This window comes from Excalfactoria chinensis, chromosome 1 (assembly GCF_039878825.1).
Source record: "Excalfactoria chinensis isolate bCotChi1 chromosome 1, bCotChi1.hap2, whole genome shotgun sequence".
Taxonomy (NCBI): domain Eukaryota; kingdom Metazoa; phylum Chordata; class Aves; order Galliformes; family Phasianidae; genus Excalfactoria; species Excalfactoria chinensis.
The window spans coordinates 54723539-54749652 of NC_092825.1; the positions used below are offsets into that span (position 1 = coordinate 54723539).

Below are 26114 nucleotides of genomic sequence, written 5' to 3' on the forward strand. Positions count from 1 at the left end.
GTCTAAGTGGGACACTGCAAGAGCTCCCCGTGCTCCTGCCAGCCAAGTCCTCTTCAGGCACGAGCCAGTTGGTGCCCATTAGGAGGCTGTAGCCTCAGCAAGGCTGAGTGTGGAGGGGCAGGCAGGGCACTGTCCGGTCCCGGTGCGGGCGGGGAACACTCTTCCCTCAGCGGGAGCTCCCCGGGAGCCCGGTGTGCGGGCGGAGCGGCCCCGTCCCGCCCCCCTACACCCCCCCGGGCGGTGGAGGCGAGGCTGCCCCGCGGGTGACCCGCCCGACGGCGCGCCCCCACCGCATCATCACACGAGGGGGCAGCGCGGCCGCTAGCTCTGCCCCGGCGCCCGCCTGCCTCTGCCTCCCTCCTCTCGGCGGCTCGCCGCAGCCCGGGCTCTGTCGAGTCAAAGCGAGGATCAGGTTCCCTGCCTCCAGTATAAAAATCTCAGGGAAGAAATCTCCAGCGGGAGAGAGAGACGGGGCGCGGGAGAAGCGGGGAGTGAGTCGGAGGTCCGTGGGGAAGCGGAGCCGCGGCGCCGGCAGCACCCGCAGAACCAGCAGCACCCGCCGCGCACCAGGGACGCTCGCGGCTCGCCCCTTACTGCTGCGGGAGAAGCGCTTCTCGCCGCCCGAAGTAAGTCCGAGGGGACGGCGAGGCTGCCAGGGGCTGCCAGAGGGACGCTGCTCCCCGAGCCCTCTCCTTTGGGCGAGATGCAAAGCGCTTCCCCCTCTCACCCTGCTCCCGGGGACTCGCCCCGCTACCGCCTAGACTCCTCAGATCTCCCCGCCCCGAGGGTGACTGGGGAGCACCTGGCCGAGGGGCAGGTGGGGGACGAGGTCTGGGGTTGCCCAGGGGTGGTGGGGTGCTTCGGGATCGCCCGTGGGTTTGGCTGGGGATGTGTCGGGTTCGGGATGGGGATGTGTCGGGACGTGGGAGCGATAAAGAGGGAGGAGGAGAGGGGTGGTGAGGGGACGCGACACAGTAGAGAAGGGAACAGGAGTTCTCTGGCTGATCCAATTTGAGAGGACAGAAGGGGAGCAGTGATTCCAGGGCAGCAGAACTCCTGCAGCTTCTAGGTGCTCTTTGCCAGAAGTGTCCCGACTGAGCCTGTGGATAACCGAGGTTGCATTGTACCTTCGGCCTGAGCACTACTTTCTACTGCTATTATATTTTCCCTTGTACTTAGCCTTATTTCTACTTTTCTCCTGGTGAAACAACTGAATTTAACTAGTGCTGATTTATTTATAGCTACTGTTCTTAGTTTGTGTTCTCTTTCTTTTGGAGGGATGGGTGGGGAGAAAGTCCCATTAAAAAATACAGTTTTCTCCTATTCAAAAAACGGATTCTCCCACACTTTTTATATAGCCAGTGGGTATCATATACCTATCTCTTCTGCATGGCAAGTGATCCACTTTGGTTGTGAATGCCTACTGTGTGTTAGTTCAGCAGTTTGCTCTGAAGCTGGATTACAGTATAGACTAACTGGTTCTTAGGAGCATTGTGGAAACATTTGCAACGTGTTAAATCCTTCTCTGTGAGATAACCCTGCAGCTATGGATAGTGGTAGGTTTTAAAATTAGATCCTATTTACTCTAAATGGCTTGTAGTACAGTGGAAGAACACTACCATCAGCTCTTGAACTTGCTGTCATTTCCTTTGTTCCCCTTTGGCCATGACTATTCTAAGCTTTTAGCAAAGAAGTTCAATGTTTTGGTCAACAAACAGAGTAAGTGTATAACTTTGGTTGCATTAGGGAGCAATAGGGAAGGAACAGGGAGAGGAGGAAAAGGTACAAGAAAAGTCATGGTAAAGAAATTCTTGTCCTTTATATTTTCAAGACGATGTGCTTGAGCTGGTGTGCAAAGCAAACTTCTTTTTTCTTTTTTCTTTTTTTTCTTTTCTCTTCCAAATGTATTTATGTTTCCTCCCTGAAAAGAAACAGCCTGGAAATAAAGAAACAAACAAACAAACAAACAAACAAAAAACACCTCTGAAAATAATAACCTCTGAAAGGACAAGGGAATGTGAATATCTGTGACAAAAACTATTAATTTGGTATAGAGATGAAAATTTGGAAGTGAATGGAGAAGGCACTTCATTGGAAATGACAAACAAAACTAACAAACAAACAAAAGCCTCAGCAACAAAAAACCTGCTGTGTAATTTAGTGGTTTTTCCTTAAAGAGAAGGAAAATGAGGGGATCTAAGGATCTAATATACCCATCTCCAGCTTACACTAAATTCTTTGATGAGTTATTACTTATGGAGCTTGGGTGAAATTGAAGGAGAGAAGCTTACTGATTTTAGCATGCTTCAAAGCAAAATCTAAGATTAAAAAAGGGAAGTTAGCAACAAATATTTCTTCTGCCAATGGGTTATTCTTTGTCTGTAGTGTAGAGATGTCCTGACTAAAGCATAGTTCTTGCCATTATCCCACTGCCAATCAATAGTTCTTTGAGATTCACTCTGTAGCTGATATATCTTTGCCAGCGATGTTGTCTTGGCTATAGTAATAGAAAACATAGTGGTATCCTGGTACCATATACCTGTATTTCACTACACTCCAACTGGCACTAAGGACTCACCTGTGCTAATGTATGTTTTGCATAGATTCATCCTTTCCTTGCTGGTGGGTTTTATTACTTAGCTGACTTCTAACTTTCACGGTTCCAGCATGGTTCTTCTTTTTCAAGTAATATGTTTCTTTTTCATGTTAGGGGCGGTTATTCCAGAGTCCTCATATGATAATTAAAAAGTCTTTTACAGTCACTCAACTCTTGCTCTATTTGAGTGCATTTTTTTGCAGCGGGAAATAGGATTATTGTATGTTCAAGTCGAACACTGGGGCATTAGGTTTGGAATGGACATTGCTCATGCTACTTAACGCTCTGTTCAGGGGGCCTCATTACCTATACTATAACAGTAATGTTTTCTGTGGGAACTGGTTTTTAACAATGCAAGCTTTGCTTCGATATTTACAACCTCTTGCTGATCAGTGTATCAAAAGCATTTTCATTGAGAGGATTCATTTCGGGACTTTAATTGAGGAAGTCTCTTTGTTTCAAGTCTCTTTATAATAAACCATTCAAAATGCTGTCTTTGAACAAACTAGGTCACTGTAACGCGCGCACACACACAGTGATTCTCATCTGCTTAGGGTAGTCTGCATTTGGTCGACCCATATCCCTGGTGAGATTGTCCCTGATTTATCCTTCTTGGACTGGCTCGTTCACAGGGAGCTTATGCTGAAAATTCACTGCTGGAGGTCATTCTCCATTCTTGGCATCACTGGCAGCCTTAAGCTTAAATTGCAGCCTCATTTTCTGTCCAATCAATACCACTCTTATGTCACTGAGTTTCCATGGTGCCCCCAATCTTCTGTCTACATATTGATGTCTGACAGCAGGAATAGCATTCTGTGTCGCTATATATACTTACTAAACCTGTCAAAACTATTTAGGGTCTGTCTCACTAATTTATATCCATATCCTGATATTATTTGAATCAGTTGAGCTTTGACTGATGGAACTCGCTGCACTAAGGAATCAGCCCCAATAATGCACTCCAGGGATGGCTCAAGGAATGGATGTTTTGAGAAAGGGAAAAAAGACTCTTCTAGAGTAACTGGGGTAATCTAGAATCTTTTGTGCACAATAGATGTATTTGAAAACATCTAAGTCTCAATAGCTCCAAGTTAATGCTTTGGAAATCATTATCCATTGTGCTCCTTTGAATGCATAGGGAGTTCTCTCTGATGGAGCCATGCAGAGGAAAACAGAAAAGTGGGCATTGTCAGATATTCAATATGCATTTCAGGAGATTTGGGGGAAATCTGTGTCTGTCCTCTCACATCAGCTTTCTCTACCAGGAAAGTGGGAAAATGAAACAAAGGGAGTGAACAATGTTTACTGTAACGTGGAAGTTTTGCATTTTATCACAATAGCCCGCAGAGCTTTATTAGTTGGGTAAGAAGCAATGCAACTGTATCTGTGGATTGACACAACCTCAACCAAACAAACTCAGAAAAGGCTTCTTAAGTTCCAAATGATGCTATTTGTGCTAGCAGTAATACAAACTAAATAAAAGCAAGTAGATGAGTGTTTTGTTGTGTTGTTTTTATTGTCTTTTGTGTGTTTTGTCAGTTTCTTTCTTCTTCTTTTTTTTTTAAGTATATATATATTTAATTTTATATAATTAAATATGCTTTGAAAACCTTTGATCTTGTATCAGCTGAGGTTGTCATGAGCTGGAGAAACTCTTTTACCTCACTATTTTTAACATGGACTTGATCTAATATATGAAATAAGAGTTGGCAGTCAGTATGGAATTTGCTGCTTAAAATTTTGTTTGCTCCATGTTGCCAGAGGAGTTGCATCTGTGATGCCAAGTTCATTATTACTTTTCAGACCCTATTCAAGCTCCAACAGTCTTTTTACTAGTAAAAAAGCAAGGACCTTCAAGACATAAACAACATCTTGTTGCAGGTGATGTTTGACATGATAGTATGAAAGTAGATCAGTTTTTCAGTAGTGGCTTATTCTAAGATGGTAGAAAGGGTTTTTATGAAATTAGACACTCTACTGACCAATGCACTCACCTTAAGTTATTCCAAATAATTGAATCACTGAACTATTTAAAATATTTGGCAGTACCTCCTGCAGTGGCACCATGATGATTTATGTTTATAATAAAATATGAGTAGTTGAAGGCTGGGGGGAGAGGTGGTGCTTTTCTTTTTTTCGTAAAGACTTTTCTAATTTCTCTGCTTGCTTTTGTATGTGAGAGTGACTGAAATAATCTTGCAGACTGCTTTTTAACATCTTTCAGAGCAAAGGTTGAAAGAACAGAGCTATAGGCAGTTTCATGGAAGATGAGAAGAGGGAACATGAATATAAAAAAGCTGGATGCATTACTGATGCAGTCAGGTGATTTCACACCCTGCCTCCTCCTCCTTCCCAAAAGCCTCTGCCTTTCCTTGCCTTCCTTGAATAGCAGATTCTGTTTTCTCTACATCAACCTCAGGAGGTGAGGAGTGGAGTTAATTCCACGTGAGGCAAAATCCGATTTCCTTATGCTGAGTAAAATCTGACACACCGCTTGGTGAGCTGCAAAGGAGGGGTACAGACAGAGTGGAAGAATGTCACAAGAACTGGAGATTTTCTGATAAAAATAGCTTCTGAAATTAAATAATGCTTGGGAATCCAGTTCATCATCATTTAATAAACAAGGAGGCACAATTTTAAAATAGACCTCACTCCTCTGAAGCCCGCCAGCACTATTTCAGAGCTCACTGAATGTTCCAAGAACGTGTTACAAAAATTGCCCTTCCTCATTAAGGTTCTGTAGACTTCCCATGGTTCTTGTGAGCTTCCCCTGTTTAATGGTACATGATAACCTTTTCAGGTTCCTGTATGGAGGGAAGATAAAGAGAAATTCTCTAATACTTCAGTCTAAATTCCTGTTTTGGCACTGGTCTGTAGCTAGCCAATACTGTAATTGAAATCGACTTTTTGCTGTCTCCAAATACTATTGGAGCGACCCACTGTCTGTACAAGTTTTCCACCCAGCAGCAGGAGTAAAACAGAGGCAGAACAATTGAGAGGAAGGAAGAGGCTAAGTGTGTGTGCTCTTCCTTCCTTCAACAAGCCCCTCTCTACCTGTCTGTGATGATACTCTTGGGTCTTAGTGGGGCTGGTCCAGCTGGTGGTGGAGACAGGCACCATGTAAGTAGCAAGGTTGAAAAAGCGTATTTCTTAGGCTGGAGTGGACAGTTTGTCTCTACCTTCCAAGCCTTTAAAGAAGGATAGACCAGTTTGCTGCAGACTTCATCATTTTACTTGCTACCTTTATTAGCCTGTTGCCTTAGACTGTCCCTAGGGATTAGAAAGGCAAAACTAGGTAATTGTGTTCAACAGATATTCTTTCAAGACATGAGGAATTCTGTGCCGAAACAAGCAGTAAATATATAGATACCTATGGAAGTCAGAATGTTCCTATCTGATCACAAAAAATAAACGTGACTTAAATTGTCTTCTCAAATTCAGTCCTACGAAGTGTCAGGCATACATCTATTTTGTTCTTGGATTATGTCTCTTGGAGTCCTGGGGAAAATGGAATTATGACTATTGAATTTAAGGAACCTTGTTTCAGCTATATCACTGGTAAAATAGAGCTTTTTATCCATTCATTTAGCTCTACCTTTCACACGTTATGTACCTCAAAGTGCAGAACAACCCTATGAATGTGACACAAATGTACATGCCCTTCTGTAGTCTGAAATAGAAGGCCCACAGTCTAGAGAATTTGTGACAGAAATATAGGTAGTCCCATATCAAAATCTTTTTAATAAAAATAAGTATTTTATTGAGTTCGTTTTTAACAGACTTACGTCCTGCAAACAAAGGGAAGAGTGTTATTTGCTCAAAATAACCCTGTTAAGGTTTCTATCATGCTCTTCTAGGCACTTCTTTAGATGTTAAAGATTTATATATCTATGTATATATATACTCTGAAAAAAAAAATATATATAATATATATATATATATATTTTTTTTTCAGAGTGGTACAGGAGGGGACTTGGATGTAACCAGTAAGAAAGATGGCATCTCTATTACAATGCTGTCCCTGCAGTATTTTGGCAGTTCATCTCTGTCTGTTTTGGGACAACTGAACTTCTGTTTCCATACTGAGATCTTTTCCAGCTCCCTAAATCATATTCTTCCTGTTAAGTGGAGATGAATACTAATACTGGAACACATCCTCCAATCATTATTCAGGCAAAGTTGAGGCTTCAGCAAGAACTTCTTCAGAAGATGCGCTATAGAATTCAGCCTAAGATTCAGAAAGCATGTTTATATATTTATTTGGCTGATAAATTCTTAAAAATAAGACACAAATGTGTAATAATGCTGATGAAAAGTAGTGACTGTTCTCATATTTCTTGTAGCAGAAACATTGCTTTCATTGAGTGCATTTGGAGTGGTGTACATTTTAGTAGGTAAAAGATAAATGAAATAATTTTTCTGATAATCTGCCTTAATTTTAGTAGAATAATAATTTGAACTTGTTGGTCTACCTAAGGTGGTTTGCCTTTGATTTTTTTCACGAAAAACCAGTCTTCTATTATGGACTCTTAGTTTTGCTTCTATGCTGACGAAAGGCCTCTGAGATACTCTGATTGCTTACCAGTAGTTTGTGCCACCTGACTGCCTGCTTGGTTGTTTGGATTGCTCTGTTCCCAGAGGTCACAAAGATGTTTTTGTCTGAGAAAGAGTCATTTGCTTTTATTAGAAGCCTGCCTGGGTGCAGCTGATATGCAGTAGGGACTGAGGAGTGGAAAAAAAATCTACTAGCTGTCCCTCCAAGGCCAACAAAGGATTTTCTGAAATCTTCCAGAAACACAGTAAGTTTTGATCCAGGAACTTCCTCACATTTCACTTATTTAATCCTCACTCTGTTAAGCTGTTCCTTCAGTCCATGTTTCTTGCCTGATTTGCATGTTGTCAGATGCTTTCGCTAATCTCTGTGGTTGATGTTTGCTTAAGTGATTATTTGGCAGAAATGTGCGAGCAGGCGTGTGTGTGATTGCTGTTGGCATGGCAGTTAGTTTGATATGGCATTAGCATACTTGCCGGGCTGCAAGCTGCCTCCTCTTCTAGGCTTACTCAGGCAGCAAAAGGAAGGAAAAAAGAAAAGCTCTTGGGGAGCCAGTCACTGTATGTTTGGCCAAAACCCTACTGGATTCAAGGGAGCCTGAAGGTTGCTCTCACTTTTTCTTCTGCTAATAATCATCAATAAATCCTCCACCAGCAGAGGATTTATAAGAAGTTGCAGGGCCTATGGACTGTGAAAATAAGGGTAGCTATGTTGACTCTGGCATCTAAGAATTTCCCTGTACTTGCAAAATAGAATAGAAACTGACTTTATGGGGTGAGGAAGGAGGAAAAGGTAGCTCCGCTCACTTAGTAGCTTCTAGCTTTAAATGGGAGTCTGAGTTTAGTTTGCGTATTGAGCTCAGTATTACTGAGTGGACATTTGGATTACAGGGGTGTGTCAATGTCTTAAGAGAGCTCAGTCTATTCTTTCAATCACTTGTAATTTAAACTAAAATCTTTGCAAATCTTATGCAATACAACAGCTTTATGTGCCGTGAGTTATTTCATGGAGAACAAGGGGATTACTTAGACAAAGAAAAGTAAAGATGGGTTTGAAACCTTTGTTGTATCGATGTCGTAATCTAGAAGATTAACACAGCTCAAATAGAAGTTTCTTCTGATACTGTACATGCTTACATGCATATCTTTTATGTGTGTGTTGAGACAAAATCTCTTGTGATAAGTTTCAGAACAATATTTTTACTGTGGGGCCTTTCACAGCCTCACTTTATCTCATTCTGAAAATCTGCTTATCCACGAGCTACTCAAGCATTTTATGTTAGAAGTTGAACTATTGGAGAGCTAATGTAAACTTCAGTACATCAGCATTAGTAATGAAGGCTTTCTGTTGGAAATTTCAGACCATCAACATTAATAATTGTGTAATAACTTCAACATACTGTGGGCCAAGCATAAGCCACTGCTCAGACCTGTCACATTATACCTTTTAGTGCTGAAAGGTTCAGACTTCCACCTGAAGAGAAGCGGACACTGCCATCTGCCCACTGAGAACAGCCTGTTTCAGTTTTTACCTTTGAAGGGAGAAAGGTTCTTTGTTTAACATTTCAAGTGGTTTTGTAAAGCTGCATGAAATCCAAAGTGTGGCAAAGTGGGGAGCCCTTAACAAACTGCACAATTGGTAATAGTTTTGTGGTGAAAATATACAAGGTTTAAACAGGGTAGTAAAAAGTGGGTGAAACTCCTTGTTCCTACTCATAATTTTGACCTAGAAAATTACTTTGAGGCTATTTACAAAATTGGAACGTTTTAATATTGTGCAATTGAGATAATATTTACAAATATGTCTGTTTATTCAATAGCATAAAGTGAAAAGTGATCCTGGCCTTCCTTTGGCTCCTCATCTGTGCTCAAGTGCAGCTGATCTCTGTGAAAGTTCTTGTAAAAGGCTGGACTTTGAATACTGCTGTACAAGGAAAGGACTGAGAAACGATGGTAGAATATTACAGCATGTATGCTCATTTAATTGCTATGTACTGTTGTTTAGTTTGAATTATTTATGATTATATCTACCAAGAAGTAGTCCTGTAATTGAGACTCTCCCTTGTGCTAAGCACAGCAGCAGTAGATTGAGTGGATATGGAAACTGAACATTTTTTATGCAGAAAAAATTACATATGTAACTGCTTTACCCCAGCATTGTGCTTTACATACATATCAGAAGCCTCTCTCAGTTTGGAGATACTTTCCAAACTGTAGAGATAACTCACAAATGTGTTATCTAACTTTAGACTTTCCAATTGCACAACATGTACTATAAATGACAACTTCATTTCTTTCCATATTGACACTTCCAGCATGTGCAATAAGGCTCCAGCTCTAGCTGGGATTTTGCCAGTTGAGATTTCTCAAGTAATTGTAGGTGGGAATTTCTGATTTTAATAGGGAATTCTGAAACAAACAAAAAATCCTAAAGCAGGAAACGTTTGTGAAGTGTAAGTTAGGTGTAACTCCAGAAAAATTGAACCTCAAATATTTCACATCTCTGTTGCCTGCTTTGAACTGAAAACTGAACCAGAGTAGCCATTTAAGCCATTTAGCTTCTCTGCAATCTTCTTTACTCCCAGATTTTTACATGGAAATTCTTTAGCTACTGAAATCAGGATTTCTATTCCAGGTCAATGAAAATCTAGTCTGCGTGTGAATGTGTACAGTATTTAATGGGTATTGAGAGAATAGAAATCACAACGCACGTCCTGTATTCATAGAATCACAGAATGGTTTGGGTTAGAGGGGCCTTAAAGCACATCCAGTTCCAAAACCTCTACTGTGGTCAGATTTGCCACCCACTATATCAAGCGGCCCAGGGTGTCTGTCTCTACTGACATAGAAAGACTAGTTACAGCAAGATTTTGTTATGTTCCATGATGGTATTTATAATGACTTTCTGATGATCATGATGTCTCACAAGAACTGAAGTATAATATACGTACATTAATAGGCAATGGGGAGAAGAAATTGAAAGCTAATCATTTTCTGAAAGATTCAATGTCCATTGTGATCTTTTTTCTGATATTTGTGTTATCCATTTGCTTGGATAATTATGAGAGAGGACAAGGACTTCCATATTTTGGACCAATCTGTTTTGTATGAGCAGTACAGCTCACTACCTTCATTTTCAATATTCCTTTCAAATGCTTCATAAATGCATACATCAGCACTGGTCCTAGGCTGATTCTCCAGCACTACCACCCTTCTTCTATACAAAGAACTTAATATTGTTCTTGACATGGGATTCTCAGTTGCTTGACTAATACTAAAAGAATAACGGGCCTTATCTCTTATCCTTTGTTTAGCAACTTATCCTAATAGCTTTTTTCAAACTCTTTGGAAATCTAAGCAACTTACATCTAGTGATGAGTAGCCAGGATTTTTAGAGGATTCTTGCAAATTAGGGACATAATTTATCTTTATGAAAAATACTGCAATCAAATTTCCTAAACTGTTTCTTTTATTTTATTTTCCCTAACTTTGCCTGGCAGTTTTGCCTGAAGTTCATTCCTTGTATAACTTTGAACTGAAAACTGAACCAGAGTAGCCATTTAGCTTCTCTGCAATCTTCTTTTCTTCCTTAAGTGAATTCTTTGCATCCTGGTAGTTTTTCAGGTCCCACCAGATTTTCTGGTGTTTCACTTTCCCACGTGCTTAAGGAATGCCTTATTACTTGTCACTATGTGTTTGCTTCCTTGTTCCTCAACCTTGCTCTTGGACCTTTTGATCTCCATTTTACATCTCAGCTGCCAGAGTTGTTCTCTTCCATTAGTTTCACTTGGACTGGATTTCCATATATTTATTTATTTTTCTTAAGGGCACTGGGTGAGTGGATAAATTCTTTGTCATTCCTCCCCTCTTTTTCTGAGTGGCCATAAGTATAATAGTATAATCAGTAATTGCAGTTTGGCATCCTTTCATAATATCTGTGCTCAGTCCTCACATTCTTCCTGTTTCCTGCAATATTTCCTTTAATAAAGAAGTGACTCTCCAATATTGTACTCGAAGTCTGGTTCTCTTAGGACTGGCAACAATCTCCCAGGCATAACATACACCATATTATGTAGTAATGATAGAGTGAGGATTCCAAAAGAATGAGAGAAAATCCAACATTTTCATCTGATGGAAATGCATTGTAACTGTGGTAATTCTCTCTTCTTTTGGAAATCAGTCTAGAAGTGTGGCCCCAGTTCCTGAGTCAGTTTTCTATTGTTTAAGACTAACTACTCTTTTGCAAGCTTTGAATGAGTTAAAGGCGCAATTTAATTATATCAAAGTAGCTAAATACATATATAAATATGCATACATATGTAATATAAATATCAAATAGGTTTACTGTGATTTATATTTGCTATATAGTTTGTCATTAATCCCTTCTGGGTTACTGCCTTTTTTATCATTAACACTTGAAAAAATTGCGCTCCAGGAAACTGTGATACCAGAAATGTGAGCTGATTGCGCTCACATATGTCTAATTTTATGCTTGATGCTTTCCAGCTGTGGTAAATGGACAAATATTTGAAACAAATATGTTGTCAAAGTTGGAATATGCTGTGAAAACTGCCCATTTTCCCTTAAGTCTGATTGTGTTCAATTAATCTGATACTGACTTAGTCTCCCTACATCTCACTGAGAATGTTTAAATTAAATTTTGTTAGTAGCATTCATACTTACTGTCTTTTATTTAGCTCCCACAATCAAGAATATCCTGAACAAAACTAATGTATTCACCCTCCCCTCCCCCCCCCCCCTTTTTTTAATGTAAAATCAAAGTTTTGAGCTTACAGCTTCTTTTAAGTTATTATTTTTTTCAGTAATGAATCCCAAAGCATATCTTCAGTTTTCTGAATGGCAGGCATCTTTTTTTTGTATCCATCATTTTGTATCTACCTCACACTGTCTGTGGTCATGGTGGTGAGGGCTGTGCTTATCCACCCACTCATTTGCTCTTAGACAAATGTCAGAACCAACGTCTTCCCCAGCTTGCATCTCTCTGCACGGATAGAGTCAGGGAGATGGGACAGTAGTGTATTGTCATCAAATAGTGCCACAACAAGCATTCTTAAGTGCATCTTCTGTCTATTTTAGTGGATGCTGGCACCTCTAGCTGAAGCCAATCAACTTACACAAGCTTATACCAAGAATAGGACGGGAAGGTTAACTGATAAGGAAGACAGAAATGTTACTTCTGTATTTAACAGGATTTTTTTTATTTTTTATTTTTTTATTTTTATACACAACAGAAGTAGATACGCAAGTGGAAGAAGATTTATACAAGTAGTAATGATTACTAATTGCAAAGGTCATTTATGCTTTTTCCTTGTATTGTTGCCTCTATACCTGTAATAGAGTAGAGAGAGAAGAAAGAGATGGTTATGAGTCTTAGCTGAGTGCCATACACTTTCTTAATTTTCAGCAAAACAGTGTGTGTGTTAGGTGCATAGCCACTTGTAAGCCCTGTCTCTCAGAATTTCCATATAAGCCTGTTAACTGGATTGGGCTGGGCTTAAGAAAGAGCTCGTTCTTATTCTTGATGAGCTCAAGTGGCTTTTATGTAGGGTGCTATGAATGGGCACAAAGGCTTAGTACTGCTTGTCACCATGCAGCTCTAAATGTGTTATGGCTTTTGCTGTAGCACACAAAGTATCAGCAGGAGCAGAAGCCAATTGAGGTTACAGCTGATCTGGTGTGTCTCCCTGACTGGGCTTTTAGATCACTTGCCTACACTGGCTCTGAATGTGAAAAGTGAAAAAAGCCCAAGGAGTGCCAAGTAGCTTCTGTTTAAAGTAAGCTGTTGTTTAGGTTGAATGAGGAGGAAAAGATGTCTGGTTGTTTGGTTGGTTTTTTTTCTTCTTTATGGTATTCCACCGTGCTTTGGAAGTTGAATAACTTGACTTTTCTTAACAGCACACCTGTGTTCTACATTCTAGTTGCTATTGCTGCTGGACTGAACTGCACAGTTAAGGGAATTGGTGGGGGGAGGGAACAGTGTGCTTAGTGACTCAGAGCTCAATGGAAAGATTTTTTTTCATTTGACAGGTAGAAACAACAAAGGCCGCTGGCCTCCTGGCACGGGTAAGCCATGAGCTTTGTGCAGTAGGCCTGTGGGATTTGACAGCTCTGTTGACACAACGGTGTCAAATCAGCATACTGGTAATGCCAGTGTACACTGCTGCTCCAGTGTTCCCCCTGGCCCAAAGAGAATTCATTAGTCTGTCTTATAGGGTCATTTTCAATACACGTGGTTTACAGGTGGTGTGCAGCTCTGTGAGGTGCCAGAACAGCGGCCATTGGTCTAATTCTCCTGTTTTCCTCTTTTCCTGAGGGAACAGAAGGTACACTTGTAGAACTTGAAAATCACAGGGACAGAGGTCATAAGCACAGTAAATGTCAAAGTAATCCTGATGGATTGGACAGATCTTCTAAAACTGAGAAAGTTCTTCATAGAGAAAAGAAACATGCTGTTCTTTGCGGTTAATAAGATGCACTCAGAAAAACTTGAAGCAATGGAGAATATAGCAGAAGATCTGACAGCAATTACTACATGCTTCAGAGGAAGCTGAGTATTCACCAGCAGCCCATTAATCTCTTTAAAGATGAGTTCAGGTCCTTTTTTATATTGATTTCTAATGACTTTGTTGCACGTGGGCTAATTTCGCAACTGGATGCTGTCAGACATGACAAGTTTTGGCCTGAGAACTTGTATCTTCAGTTGAGAATTGAGCATGTAGAGGCTGTAATGTGTGTGTGACAGCATTTGGTGCTACATCAGCATCTGTCCACTTGGACAGTTTTTGTTGTTTTTTTTTTTTTTGAAGGAAAAAGAAGTGGATATAGCTTGTACCACTTGGGTTTGGCATTTGTGATTCCTTTGACATCTGCCATAGCTATCACAACAGATGAAAGTAGTACCCAAGACAAGACTGTGAAAGCAGATAGATGCAAGGCATGCTAAACCTGAGGACAGAAAATTGACATACTGTGCCATGACAAAGCCAAGGCAAGACACCCTGAGATGATCTCTAGCCTAAAGTCCATTGCAAAGCCAGCAGAGCTGCCATGCTCCTGTGCCCTGTACTTAGGGCCAAACCTGGGAGAGCAGGTAGGGCTGCAACCTGGGATGAAGGACTCATTTAAGAAATCTTTGTTGTGTACTAGTAGGGAATGATGGAGATAACTGGGGTGGCAACAAATCATTTCTTCTTTTCCATGTTTCCTCTCTTTGGCCATGTGAATGCAGAGGAGGTGCTGTGAGATAAGTAGCACAGTTTTGTGGAGGTCCAAGGCCGGAGAAATTATGCAGACAGCATGATGTGTAGTTGCAGAGTTGTGTGTGGGAAGGTTACATTTCACTTGCCTGCAGCCAGTGTGGTGTATTTAATGGAATTTAATGTTCTATGCTGTGTTTTTTTGTTTTTGTTTTTTTGTGTGTTTTTTTTTTTTGTTTGTTTGTTTTTGTGTGTGTGTGTGTGTGTTTGTTTTTTTTTTCGGGTGGGGGGAGGGAGGGGAGTTTACATCATGATTTCATTTTCCCTTTTTAAAGGGAAAAGAAATCATATTCGTGTAAAGTGCCTTACTGGTAACTAAGAATATCACAAGACAGTTTGCACTGACAATAACAGTTTGTTCCTGGCTAAACGATCTGCTGCTGAGATGCATTGAGCTGATTTGTAAGCAGGTGTGCGATTTGGGTTCCATGGAAATCTATCTTTGTGTCATACTGTCAATTCATAAGATTTTAGGAGCTTTTTAATAGCTGGTTATGTCATGGATCTATTTCTGGTTTTGTTTTGTTTTTTCCTTTTTTTTTTTTTTTTTTTTTTTTTCCTCCCACATTCCCTTAGCCATTCTCACTACCTTTTCATTTACAGAGCTGTGGGCTATAGGAGATATCCCATCACAAATCTGCCTGGAGTCTGTTCTTTACTGCTCTTCCTCATTCTCTCTCTGGGGGGAAAAAAAAAAAAAGAATCTATTGCTGATAAGAAATAATAGGGTTAAAAAGGCAAGAGGTGGAAACCACCCCATGCTCCCTGGGATATAAGGAGAAGTAGGATGGTGGGGTATAAGTCTAATGTAGATCAGAGGCAGAGCTCCTTCTGCGACAGTGCTGCAGGAAGGTGGAGAAATTAGCTGATTTGATGGCAGATGGTCTGCAGACTGTCAGAGGAGGCTGGTGCTATGGTGTTCCTTAGAAATCTGAGAGTTAATTCTCTTTCCTGTTTCCCCATTCACACAGCTACATAAGATAAAAGCTTCATCGAGCTGATAGGCCTTGGCCTGGTCTTGTAGGACCCAGCCAGCCACTGTGAGAAGGGTTAATTCCCACCATTACCACAGAAGACTAAAATGGATCTTTGAAACAAATGTGGTGGTGGGGGTAAACCCATCAATCATGTGAATACTGCTTTACAGTAATTCACAACTGCAGCTTTTTTCTCAAGCAAGGCCTGGCCGAGTCTGATCAATCCCCTGGCTCCCAACTACTTCTCAGCAGGCAGCAGCTTGCTCCTTCTGAGTTTGTATGTACATGAAAGCCCACTTTATATTAACTCTGTGGAATAGTATTTTTTTTCTTCTCTAAACCCCTTAACACTAATTCAGTGTAATTATACTCATTGAATTAAGTACTGACAGCCCCACTCCTCCCCCTTTCCTGTCAGGATATTGGCCTAAAAATCGCTAGATGAAGAAAATCCAAAACAACGATGGGATTCTTTGTTCTGGCCTTCTACATAGGGTTTTATTATTTAAATGCAACCTATTAGTAACATTTCAAAGTATTCATCTTTAAAACTGGAGACTGAACATTGTTTTTCTTTTAAACATTAATGAAGAATTATCCTTTAGGCTTTAAGGAAAACGCTAAATATTGCAAAATTCATTACCGACTGAGCAGTGGCATCATTATTAACCGCCTGAAGCAACTGAGGACCTCATTCTCTCATTTTGAAAATGGGGAAAGTTGCCAGGGAAAGGTAGGGAACTCTCCTGTGCTTATGTCTGTACCTCAGGAATATTATCCCTCTTGTGTTTTCAGGGCTGAAAATAAAGATGCAAATTTCCTAGCACAGCATGATCTGGTCCTTTCTAGGTCTGTATGAATGAAAGAAAGTTATGTCATGGAAAATATCTGGACTAAAGATGATTTTACGGATTGTAGATGGTAGGCAAGGGCGTATGAGCTCTGAATGCAGTGTTCTGGAAAAATGGTTCTTAGGCATATACATGAGATGGTCAGACTAGGGAGATGGTGCTGATGAGAGATACCAGAAAAATGTTTTCTGTATCAGTTCCTATGTTTTCAGAAGGTGTGAAAGGAAAAGAAAGAAAAGGGGAAAACTCTTCAGCAAGCTAATGACTGGGAAAAGTTTGCTTGGTGGCTTAAAGAGCTTAGTTTGTCTGACAGACACAAGAACAGATAACCACACTGTAAACATGTTTTAGAGTAGAAAAATAACAATTACTGAAGGCCTCTCTAACTTGCAGGAGAAAGCTGTGATAGGAAAAATTCAATTACAAACCAATTTGCTGTTTTATAGTGCAGATGATGAGAGGCAGGATGAAAACTTCACAGCAGCTTTCTTAGAAGGTAGTGGATCCCTCATCTTATGAAACTAATATTTCACCTTTTTCACCACTATTAGAGCTTTCGCTCTATTAGAGTACTTTCACTACTATTAGAGCAGTAAAAGTGGGGTCATGCATTCTAGAAGATTGGTATAAGGAACTAATTTAGGGCTTTTGCATAAGAGTATTCATTTTGACTCAATAGGAGAGTTTTTGCTCATCTGCCCAGGGCTGAAACGTGAGCATGCTGATACTGCAGAAGCTTGTGTTTTAAAAAACAGTAAATGTGACATTGTTTAACAAGTTATGGTATTTCAGTTTTAACTGTAATACACAAATACTGTAATTTAGGTGTCAATTTGTACAATGTTTACTTTGTACAAGTAACCCCTGACTAATATGTTGCTCCTTATTATATCAAATTGTAACTCAACTTCCGTAGATGTAGAATACAGCCAAGCAGAACGTGAAAAACAAAGTGAACAGGGAAACATATGTTTTAAAACTAGAAGGCCCATGCTGTGTTGAGGGGGGGACTGGATGGGGATTTACCATCAAAAGATGGCATTGTGTACTCCTCACATACATACATGTATATTTGTATATATTTATCCTCTGGCTTACCTTGCATTAGTGGAATGAATTTTCTTGACAGCAGACTAGCAAGCCATATTTGTGAAACCCTGGTCCTTTAGCACAAAAAGATTCTTTCCAAGCAGGTCTTACTATTCCTAAACTTGTATGCAGGAAAACGAAGCAAGAATAATTTTTTAAAAGGCACTACTTTAGAAAAAGTGATTTAGAATGATTAGAGACATGTGTTTATATAGACAGATCTATTTAGAATGAAATAAACTTAATCAAACTAAGATGGTGTCAGTTTCCTAACTCAGAGAAGAATATCTATGCCCATGTGTACTATTTGTTTCCTACATTTACTTGGGGAATATACTATGATAATGATATATTCCAAACTCTGCGGGACTGAGGAAGTATGCATCAGAGAGAAAGAAGGTGTTGGTTTTATTGGCTTCCTTTGCTAATGAGAATGAGGCACTTTCATGGATGTTTTTCTAGGAATGTGGATAAGCAAAATTTGTTCCAGAACTGGGAGAAATGCTGATTTTCATCTCATTGAGAAGAATGAAAGAGCTTAGCAACTTTAAAATCTAGTTTAATTCAAGCACCTACTATACTTATAACAGAATAGCTAGCATTATTTAATAGATTCTGATGTATCAAATCCCTAGTAACCTTTTCCCCCAAAATGCTTGTTTCTATCCCAGAGAATATGGATTTTTTCTACAAAGCACAATTCCCTGAATTGGGTTTTCATGTATAATATAACTTGAGTGGGGAAGACAGAGAGCAAAAAATAGAATTTGTAAGCCTGTGGTATGAAGAGAGGTTACAGCCTTCATAGGTTCCCCAGACCTCCAAGCATCCTATTTCCTTTTCTTCTGCTTTGTTTTACACAAAGGTCATTCTTCCCAAGGGACCATTAAGGTCCTTTTCCTCTTCTTTTGTCTCTGTGATCAGTATTCCCTAATTTAATGATGTTATCACTGTAGTGGAACCATCTGGAGAGATTCAACTTGAAAAGGGCTGAAACTCTTGTCTGAAAATTCTGTAAAGGAGAAATGCTTGCACATGGCCAATCATTTTGGATTTCCACAGCAGATTAGATTTCCTCTCTACCTCTGTGCACATAGATCTTTGCTACAAAGAGAGTTTTCAACAACACCTGCTTGTTAGGTGGAAGCATATTAATTTTGAACTTTCCTTTGTGCATAGTTGCCTAGACAGCAAACCTTCTAGTGCAAGTGAGAACTTTCCTTAAACATCACAAACAGTAAGTATTACCAGAACAAGATAAATTCAGATAGGCAGACACCTTGGTGAGATTTGAAAGGTGGCAGTAGATAAAACAGAGAAATGTGTATTATGAGCTATCCTGATCAGCTACTAAACCTTATACAGAATTGATTGAACTTTGGCTGGCTGAATTGTTCTGTCTTGGGACACTGTTTCTCAATTTGTATAGCTGACAGAAGATCCAAAGTGCCTTTTGGGTAATTTAAGGTAATTTTGAGCTACCAAGACTGACAGTTGAAACCCTAGAACATGTGAAATAGGAAACAGCAGCTAGAGCTGGTACTCTTGCTGAACAGATGGTGACCCAGAAAGCTGTATGCTCAGCATTAAGTACTTAATGACATGCAGGTGTCCTTCATGGTTTGGAGCACTTAAGTTTTTAAATTTACTGTAGGAAGTTGGTTACTTTGAAGACCAAATGAGGCTTCCCACCTCTGTAGAGCCATTTGAGGCACAATTTACTGCTGTCAAAATATATCCGCTTAACATAAACAGATGTGCAGAATAGAGCTGACCTGAACTTCCCTGCAGTGGGAATTAAGGATGGATCAACCAGACATATCTTTGTTCAAGAAAATTCAAAGTCCTAACCAGATGCCACAAGAGAGAAGAACCATTTTGATCATAATTCTCCACTTACATGTTCTCTGTTCTTATACTAAAACAAGTTGTTTTAGATTAGAGTTGTGTGGTTGCTCTACATGTGTGAAATAGCATCATCTTATTATTTTTTTCCATGCTTTGAGTGAGTAATAATTTAAAAAAAACTAACAAAGTCTTTCCTAAGTAATCCTTCTTGCTGTTTTCAAGCCAGTTTTTGAAGAGTCAAAGCTCTGGGTGTGTGTGGATGGGAAGAGAGAAAGAAGTAAATATGCAGGCCATACGGAGTGGGGAGAATGAGGCAAAAAATATTGTCATATTTAGTTAGTTAGTTAGTTAGTCTCAAAAGACTTTGAATATGCTGAGTTTCTCTTATTGTGACCCATAGACCGTATATACTCATTTCAGTAAACGTGATCCCTCCATTTAACTAACAAGCTCCAGCGTATTTTCTCTGTAGAGTCAGCGAAGACACAGATAACTTGAGTTTTCTCCTTGTGTGCATGATCTGCTTTACCTGGTGAACCACCAGGGTGTGTCTGTCTACTGCTAGGGTATGACCACCCTGGAGTGTGATACATATGATCAAAAGTCTGAAGTTTATGTGCTCAAGGTCTGAGCTCATTGCTCAGTAGAAGTGCTAATGCCACTCCAAGGAAGCTTGGCTTGTCATCTTGCTCACTGGATGAATAAAATGTAGTGACTTCCATCTCTTGGGTGTTTTTTCTTTTGGATTCATTAGATCGTGGTACAGAGGATAGGGAAATGAATAGAATCATGCCTGATTAGCTTTAGGAGGGAGAAAAAATATCTCATGGTTCAAAATGGTAATTGCTCTGCAGGGAGCAACTATCTCCAGGTAGATTTATTTCCTTTAAAGTTAGATTTATCTCACTTTAGCTCTAGGTAGGCTCTGTTCTGAGTAGGACTTAACTGTTAAGCTTTAGACTGGCAGAACTACATTACCATTTCTCCATCAGGATAAGGCAAGGAGACATTCTTGGGAAATAACTTCTCTTACTGAGATCTGCCCTGTAGAGCTTTTCCACACACAAGCATCCTGAAGTGCCCTGTTGGATTCTGCATAATTTTTTGTATGCTCAAGATGAATTTTGACTAGTTATTCTGGGAATTCATTAATGGTATAAATATCCCAGTATAATCTGAGATCATCTTACCTATATTTGCAAATGTTCTAGTTTTAGGGAAATGGTGCAGGCAAATAGGCTTTTCCATGCTGCTGCATCTCAGACTTTCCTTTCTCTCCCTCCTCTTTTCTTTCTGTTGCTGGCATCTTCTAGCTCTGTAGAACAGCATGCACTAGGACATCTTTCCTTTATCTGACACTGGGATACATGATGTCATTTAACTCCTTTTAAAAGTGCATCTGCTTAAGATGCCCTAAAAGAAGGAGCTCCTTGCCAATGCTGTTGTAGTGAGAATGTGAAACACAGGGAGAATAGAGGAACACACCAGAAAATCAAGGCTGTATCTGAGCAAATAAGCGATTGCCTTTTAGGTACATCTAATCCCTAGTGCTATTTGATATCAGTGAAATAAATTAAGAGTTAAGAAAAGTCACACCTTGTGCTGTAGATGTGATGGAGATGAATGGTGAGTGCATGTATAGGGGTAAAATGCTTACAACGAAAGAGATGTGATTAAGAGAACTTCACAAACACAGCTTTGTTTCTATTTGTATGACTTTTTCCTTGAAATTAGCTGCCCATCTTCAGGCATCGACCACAACTTCTTTTCAGGCATTTCTCCTTTCTGCTTTTAAATTTCCATCCTTTTCTGGTAATCTGATTATACGTATTTATATATATACATATGTATATATATATTTTTTATTGGCAAGGGGTGGGATGGGGAAGGGTCTTAGGAAATACCCCTCTGCTATTCTTTCTTTTTCTTTGTGGAATCCACAGTTTTTGAATGTGGACTATGTTCCCTCACACCTCCTGTGCTTTTCTTTTTCAAATCACATAACTTCCTGCATGAGGTAACCTTTTCTATCTCTGTCTGTCTCTCTCTCTTGCTTGCTCTCCCTCTGGCTTGCTTTTCAGTCAGTATTGCTCACTCGGTCCCTTGCTCAGTGATGAATGAGTTTCATTCATCTTTCTTTTGGGGGCTCTGTGAAAAGCTTTAGACTTTGCCTGCTCCCATTTTTTCGCTCCACTATTCATTTCCATGGTGATAGAGAAAGGAGGGGGGATGGCAGAGTGGGTGGTAGTGGGGCCAAAGGTCAAGAGTGGCCACTTTCTGAATTAAAGCTTTGAATCCCATTAAAGGTGACACATAACCTGGAGTAACACTCCCAAGTGCTTGGCTGTCAAAGTCATCAAAGCAAAAGGAGAAAGAGGCAGGAGAAGGGAGAGATCAGAGGAGGAGAGACTTGAGAACTTGGAGTTTCTGTCAGGATTACATCTAGTGACTTAATATAGGGGTAGTTCATTTGTGTTACCATACACTGGCTTCAGTGAGGCCGGGCTCTAAAATCTGCATGTGGATGGCGTGTGTGGTGTAGAGAGGATTCCCTTCAGCCTTTGATGGACAAATGTAATCTTCTGGCTAAGTAAACAACCCTTCCTCTGTAAGAAAAGAGAGGGAGGAATTGGGTACAGATAAATGTCCAGACCACTTTGGGATTTTATTAGGTTACTTCTTGTCATTTCTTTCACATAGGTGCCAGCAGGACTCAGACAGCTAAAATGAGGGACATTTTTCATTGTATGAAAAGCCACTGAGAGAAAGTCTATGTCTTGGAATACAGACTGTGTAGTAGAAGAAAGTGTATCAAGCTTTTTCCAGACGTTCAAAATTTAGGTCTTTTTATACCATTACGTTTGGAAACTTGACAATTCCTATGCTAAAAAAACAAAATCAAATATATTTTGATGCATTTTCTTTTGCAGTCAGTGTAGGTTAATTGCAGAGAGGAAATAGAGGAGATACCTGAAGGAGGCACCAGAACTTCCTGCCCTGTGTGCCTGATGTATTCTGAATTTGCATCTCCCCTCTTGAATGGTCTTCCATAGCAGTAATCAGGGTCTGTGTTTTGATTTCTCTTTCTCACTTGTGCCACTTGATAAGCCAGTGGTTCAAAGTGGAATTTTGCGCCTAAGTGGATGATCTTGCTTCTGGCACTATCTCTGTGATGCAGCAAAAGTAAGAAGTGGGTCTGTGTGTACTGACAACAGGAGATGAAAATAAGGAATTGGGGAAGTTATTAGGAAAGTCTGACATTTTACACATTCTACGTTCTTGTGTGTCTTTTTCTTTCTTTTTCTTTTTTTTTTTTTTTTTTTTTTTTTTTTTTTTTTTTTTTTTTTCCAGAGAAGATAGTGAAGGAATAGCTTGAGATGCCAGAAATATCCTAAACTGAGAAACAAAGGAGGACTAGATAAATCAGACGAGAACTGTCAGTGACTCAGTCAGTAACACATGTAATTCTAGAGAGGTTAAAAGTCCTCTAATTAGGGAGAGAATCAGTTGTAGTATGTGTTATTTCACTCAAAAGGAAAGATTGCTGAGAGAAACAGATCTAATTTTGGAGACATGCTGCAGTTAATAAAGGCAACTAAACCAGTCTGGGAAAGATGAAAAAAGTAACGGCAGCCACTGCTTCAGAGATATGCAAACTTGGGCCAAGGGGACCACAGAAATAGGGCAGAGATGAAGTGGGTGGAGAATAAAAGCCTTATACTTCTCTTTACATGAGAGGTAAAATGTAACGGTATAGGGGGCTGTGAGTGTACAGTTTCTTTGTTAATAAGGAAGATACTGTCCTACTTTGCTAGATTCGTGTTCTTTCTACTGGCATCAAAGTCAGAGGGGAGCTGCTGTCCTTTCAGCTGCCATTCTTTGTAACTATGGCATTTAATCAGCGATCTCTCCATTTCTTCTGGATAGCATTGCCTGTTGCAGAGTACATTCAATGAATGAGTACTGTGAGCTATCCCAGAAACAGCAGACGTAACATGTATACTGTTCATTGACCTGAACCCATTCCCTTACCCTTGCTTAAGAGATTTGCCTCCTTTGTGTCTTTTTTTTTTCTCTTTTCTTTTTTTCTTTTTTTTTTTTTTTTCTTTCTTTTTTTTTCCCCCACCTTTGTTCTTGCAGGTGAGATGCTTGTTTCATATAAATCTGCTCCAGCAGGACTTTCAGGTCTGTTAGTCCTCTCCGTCTTCCTCTCATATGAAACAGAACATGCGTGAAATGAAGACAGTGAGGAGGAAACAGAGATTTGGTTTAAGGTGGAGTTTGATTTACCTTCTCTGTTGTGTTTGATACAGCTTCTCCACATGCACTCTGCTTCATGAGATGGTCCTGTACTTTCAGTCCTGGGGGTGTTGACTGATTTGCTCAATTTCTTTCTATTTTCATACCCACTTACAATGTCTTCTTCCCCTCTCTATAGCAAACCCATCTGTTAATGCTGACTGTCCAGTACCAGCAGTAATCACAGTGCTGACTTCATTAATCTGTGTGTTAGCTGAGGTGCGGGAGCACATTGCCTTGCAGCGGCCATAAGTTTTGTTGGGTAATTCACAGTTTCCTTTCTTCTGTTGAGCCATTTTGCAAAAGCTGAAATGCAGGCATGCAGCACTATGTAAACTGTAGTAATTACACTTTCCATTTAAAACTGTTGTCATGGTTTGGCCTAATTTCTGTGACAAGGGGTTGATGGGACTGAGGTACTTACTATGGTGCTATAGATGAGGTGGCCAGAGGGCTAAAAGAGAGCAGTCTTGTGACTCCCAATTCATTTTATCTTTTCCTCCAAATGGAAAATGGAAGTGGAAAAATGAAGTCTTCTAGGAGTTGTAGTTCATTCTTCTCTTATGAGACCATGTCATAGGTTAACCTAAAATCTGCCAGCACCCATGACAGGGGTATAGACGGCCTGCAGGGCCACTATCCCAAAAGGAAAAGAAAACAGGGAAAGAGAAAATAAATACAGCGGCAACGATCTAAGGAGGCACACTATTTTACTAAATACTATATCGGAATACAGAATAACACAATATAACGCAATATAATTGGAATTAAGGCTAACAAATCAAGTAAAATAAGAGAGAGAGTGAGTCCCGAAACCGAGAGGCCTACTGTAACTCTAGGCGAAACGGCTGGAATGCTTCCACACACTCCCCCATGGCTGGCCGGATCCAAGAGAGCGAGTCCAGCACTGAAGTGAGATTATATAGTCCTGGTCATATGACTGACCGTGGTGTTCCCTGGGACATTCAGTCTTCCTTCTGTGAGCAGCAGATTCATCAAAATTATCTATGCTTAACATGATGTTATGATGTGGAATACTGATAGCAAAATTACAAAATTGCAAAACCATGACAGACCATGAGATTAAAACTCATGAAATACACCAATAATTCACAGAACTGCATCATTAACTCTTTAACTGTCAGTGTGCTGCATGATGTTATGATGTGGAATGCAGATGAAAAACCACAAAACCATATCTATTGTATCTTACTAACATGACAAATGCTGGGCTGAAGGAGAACTTGAAAAATTTGGAGAAGGGGTTGTTTCAGTTTACTCTCAGGAGTGAGTTGGTTTTAGGTCCTGTTGAACCTGTAGAATGTCTGGTATATGACTGTTCAGATTTCACACCTGTGTCTATGACTGAAAGTTGTATGTATAAACCTTAAAGGACAGAATTTTGTTAAACAGTTTATGAACTAATGAGGCTTTCCTGAAAGATAGTCTTTGCTTCTGTGAATTTGTAGGGACTTAGGAGAGCTCTACAAAAAGTGTTAGCATATCCCTTCCCTCTTTCCCCACATTCATAAGTACTGTTATTCCCACGTTTCCAATTAAAGAGAGTGGATGATAGCATGTCTGAAGTGACCCACAACATTCTTAGGGAAACGTGTATTCTTTTGACACTGATGACTAGTAGATTTTTAATTCACAGAAAATTTACCACTCACGTTATTGTGGATGCTACACAACAATGGGAATGTTCCATGGTTGGGAGATGCAAAACCCTACCCCAAACTTACTGTATTCAGTGAGGACTGTTGCGTGTCCAGCCTTGTACAAAACTAGACTTGCTTGTGGTATGCAGCCTAAAGAAAACTATGTATCTCTTCTCAACTGAGCATAATGCTTTTGTCTGAGCACTGACACAGGCTGTTCAGAGAGGATGTGGAATCTCCTTCTTTGAGATCTTCAAAAATTTCCTGCACATCCTTCTCCAGGTGGCCCTCCTTGAGCAGGGGTTGGGCCAGGTGACTTCCAGAGGGCCCTTGCAACCTCATCAGTTCTGTGGTTCTTGAGGCTTTTACCCTATCTCTGTCCTTCTGTTGGTCAGTTTGCATGCTGTGGATTAACAGTGTGTGCTACTATAAATGAAGAGAAAGATATGAACTGTGTTGCATTTATAAAGAAGGAGAAAAACAACACTAAAATAGCTTTTTACTTGGAAGAACTACTGGTAGTAGCATTGCCATTTCCAATACTGTTCTGACCTAATGCACCAACATCAATATAAAGAACTGTAACTGGAGGGACAATGTTCTTGGCCCTTAGAGGAGACCTAATTGTGGTGTAAGATATCCTAGAGATGCAAGATTAGTTGTAGTCATCCTGTGTGTCTTCCTTGGTCATGGAGAGGGGAAGACAAAGGTGCCAAAGGCTAGCTTTGGTGGAAAGTAGGCTGAATCAGAAATGTGTTTGCTTTGGAGGAAGCATATGCTGTATATGCAGTATATGCAGAGGAACAATTGGATGTTTTGCACAGGCTGAGCAGTGAGCAGAGATCCCGACTGCATGAAATGTTCAAATATGGCTTTTCTGAAACCCATGGGGATGATTTGCTGCCAGCAAAAGTGGTAGGAGTGTTCTTGGAACAGGCTGATGTCAGCTGGGTACTGGAATAGTA

At 40.1% G+C, this 26114-nt stretch overlaps 1 protein-coding gene across 1 annotated transcript in view; it reads left to right on the top strand.

Annotated features, from left to right (window-relative positions):
* The first annotated feature begins 282 nt into the window (after positions 1-282).
* PTN (pleiotrophin) overlaps positions 283-26114 on the top strand; it is a 69440-nt gene continuing 43608 nt past the window's right edge. The window contains exon 1 of the mRNA XM_072328610.1: positions 283-626. The gene's annotated coding sequence lies outside the window, so the exon portion shown is untranslated. The remainder of the gene's footprint in view (positions 627-26114) is intronic.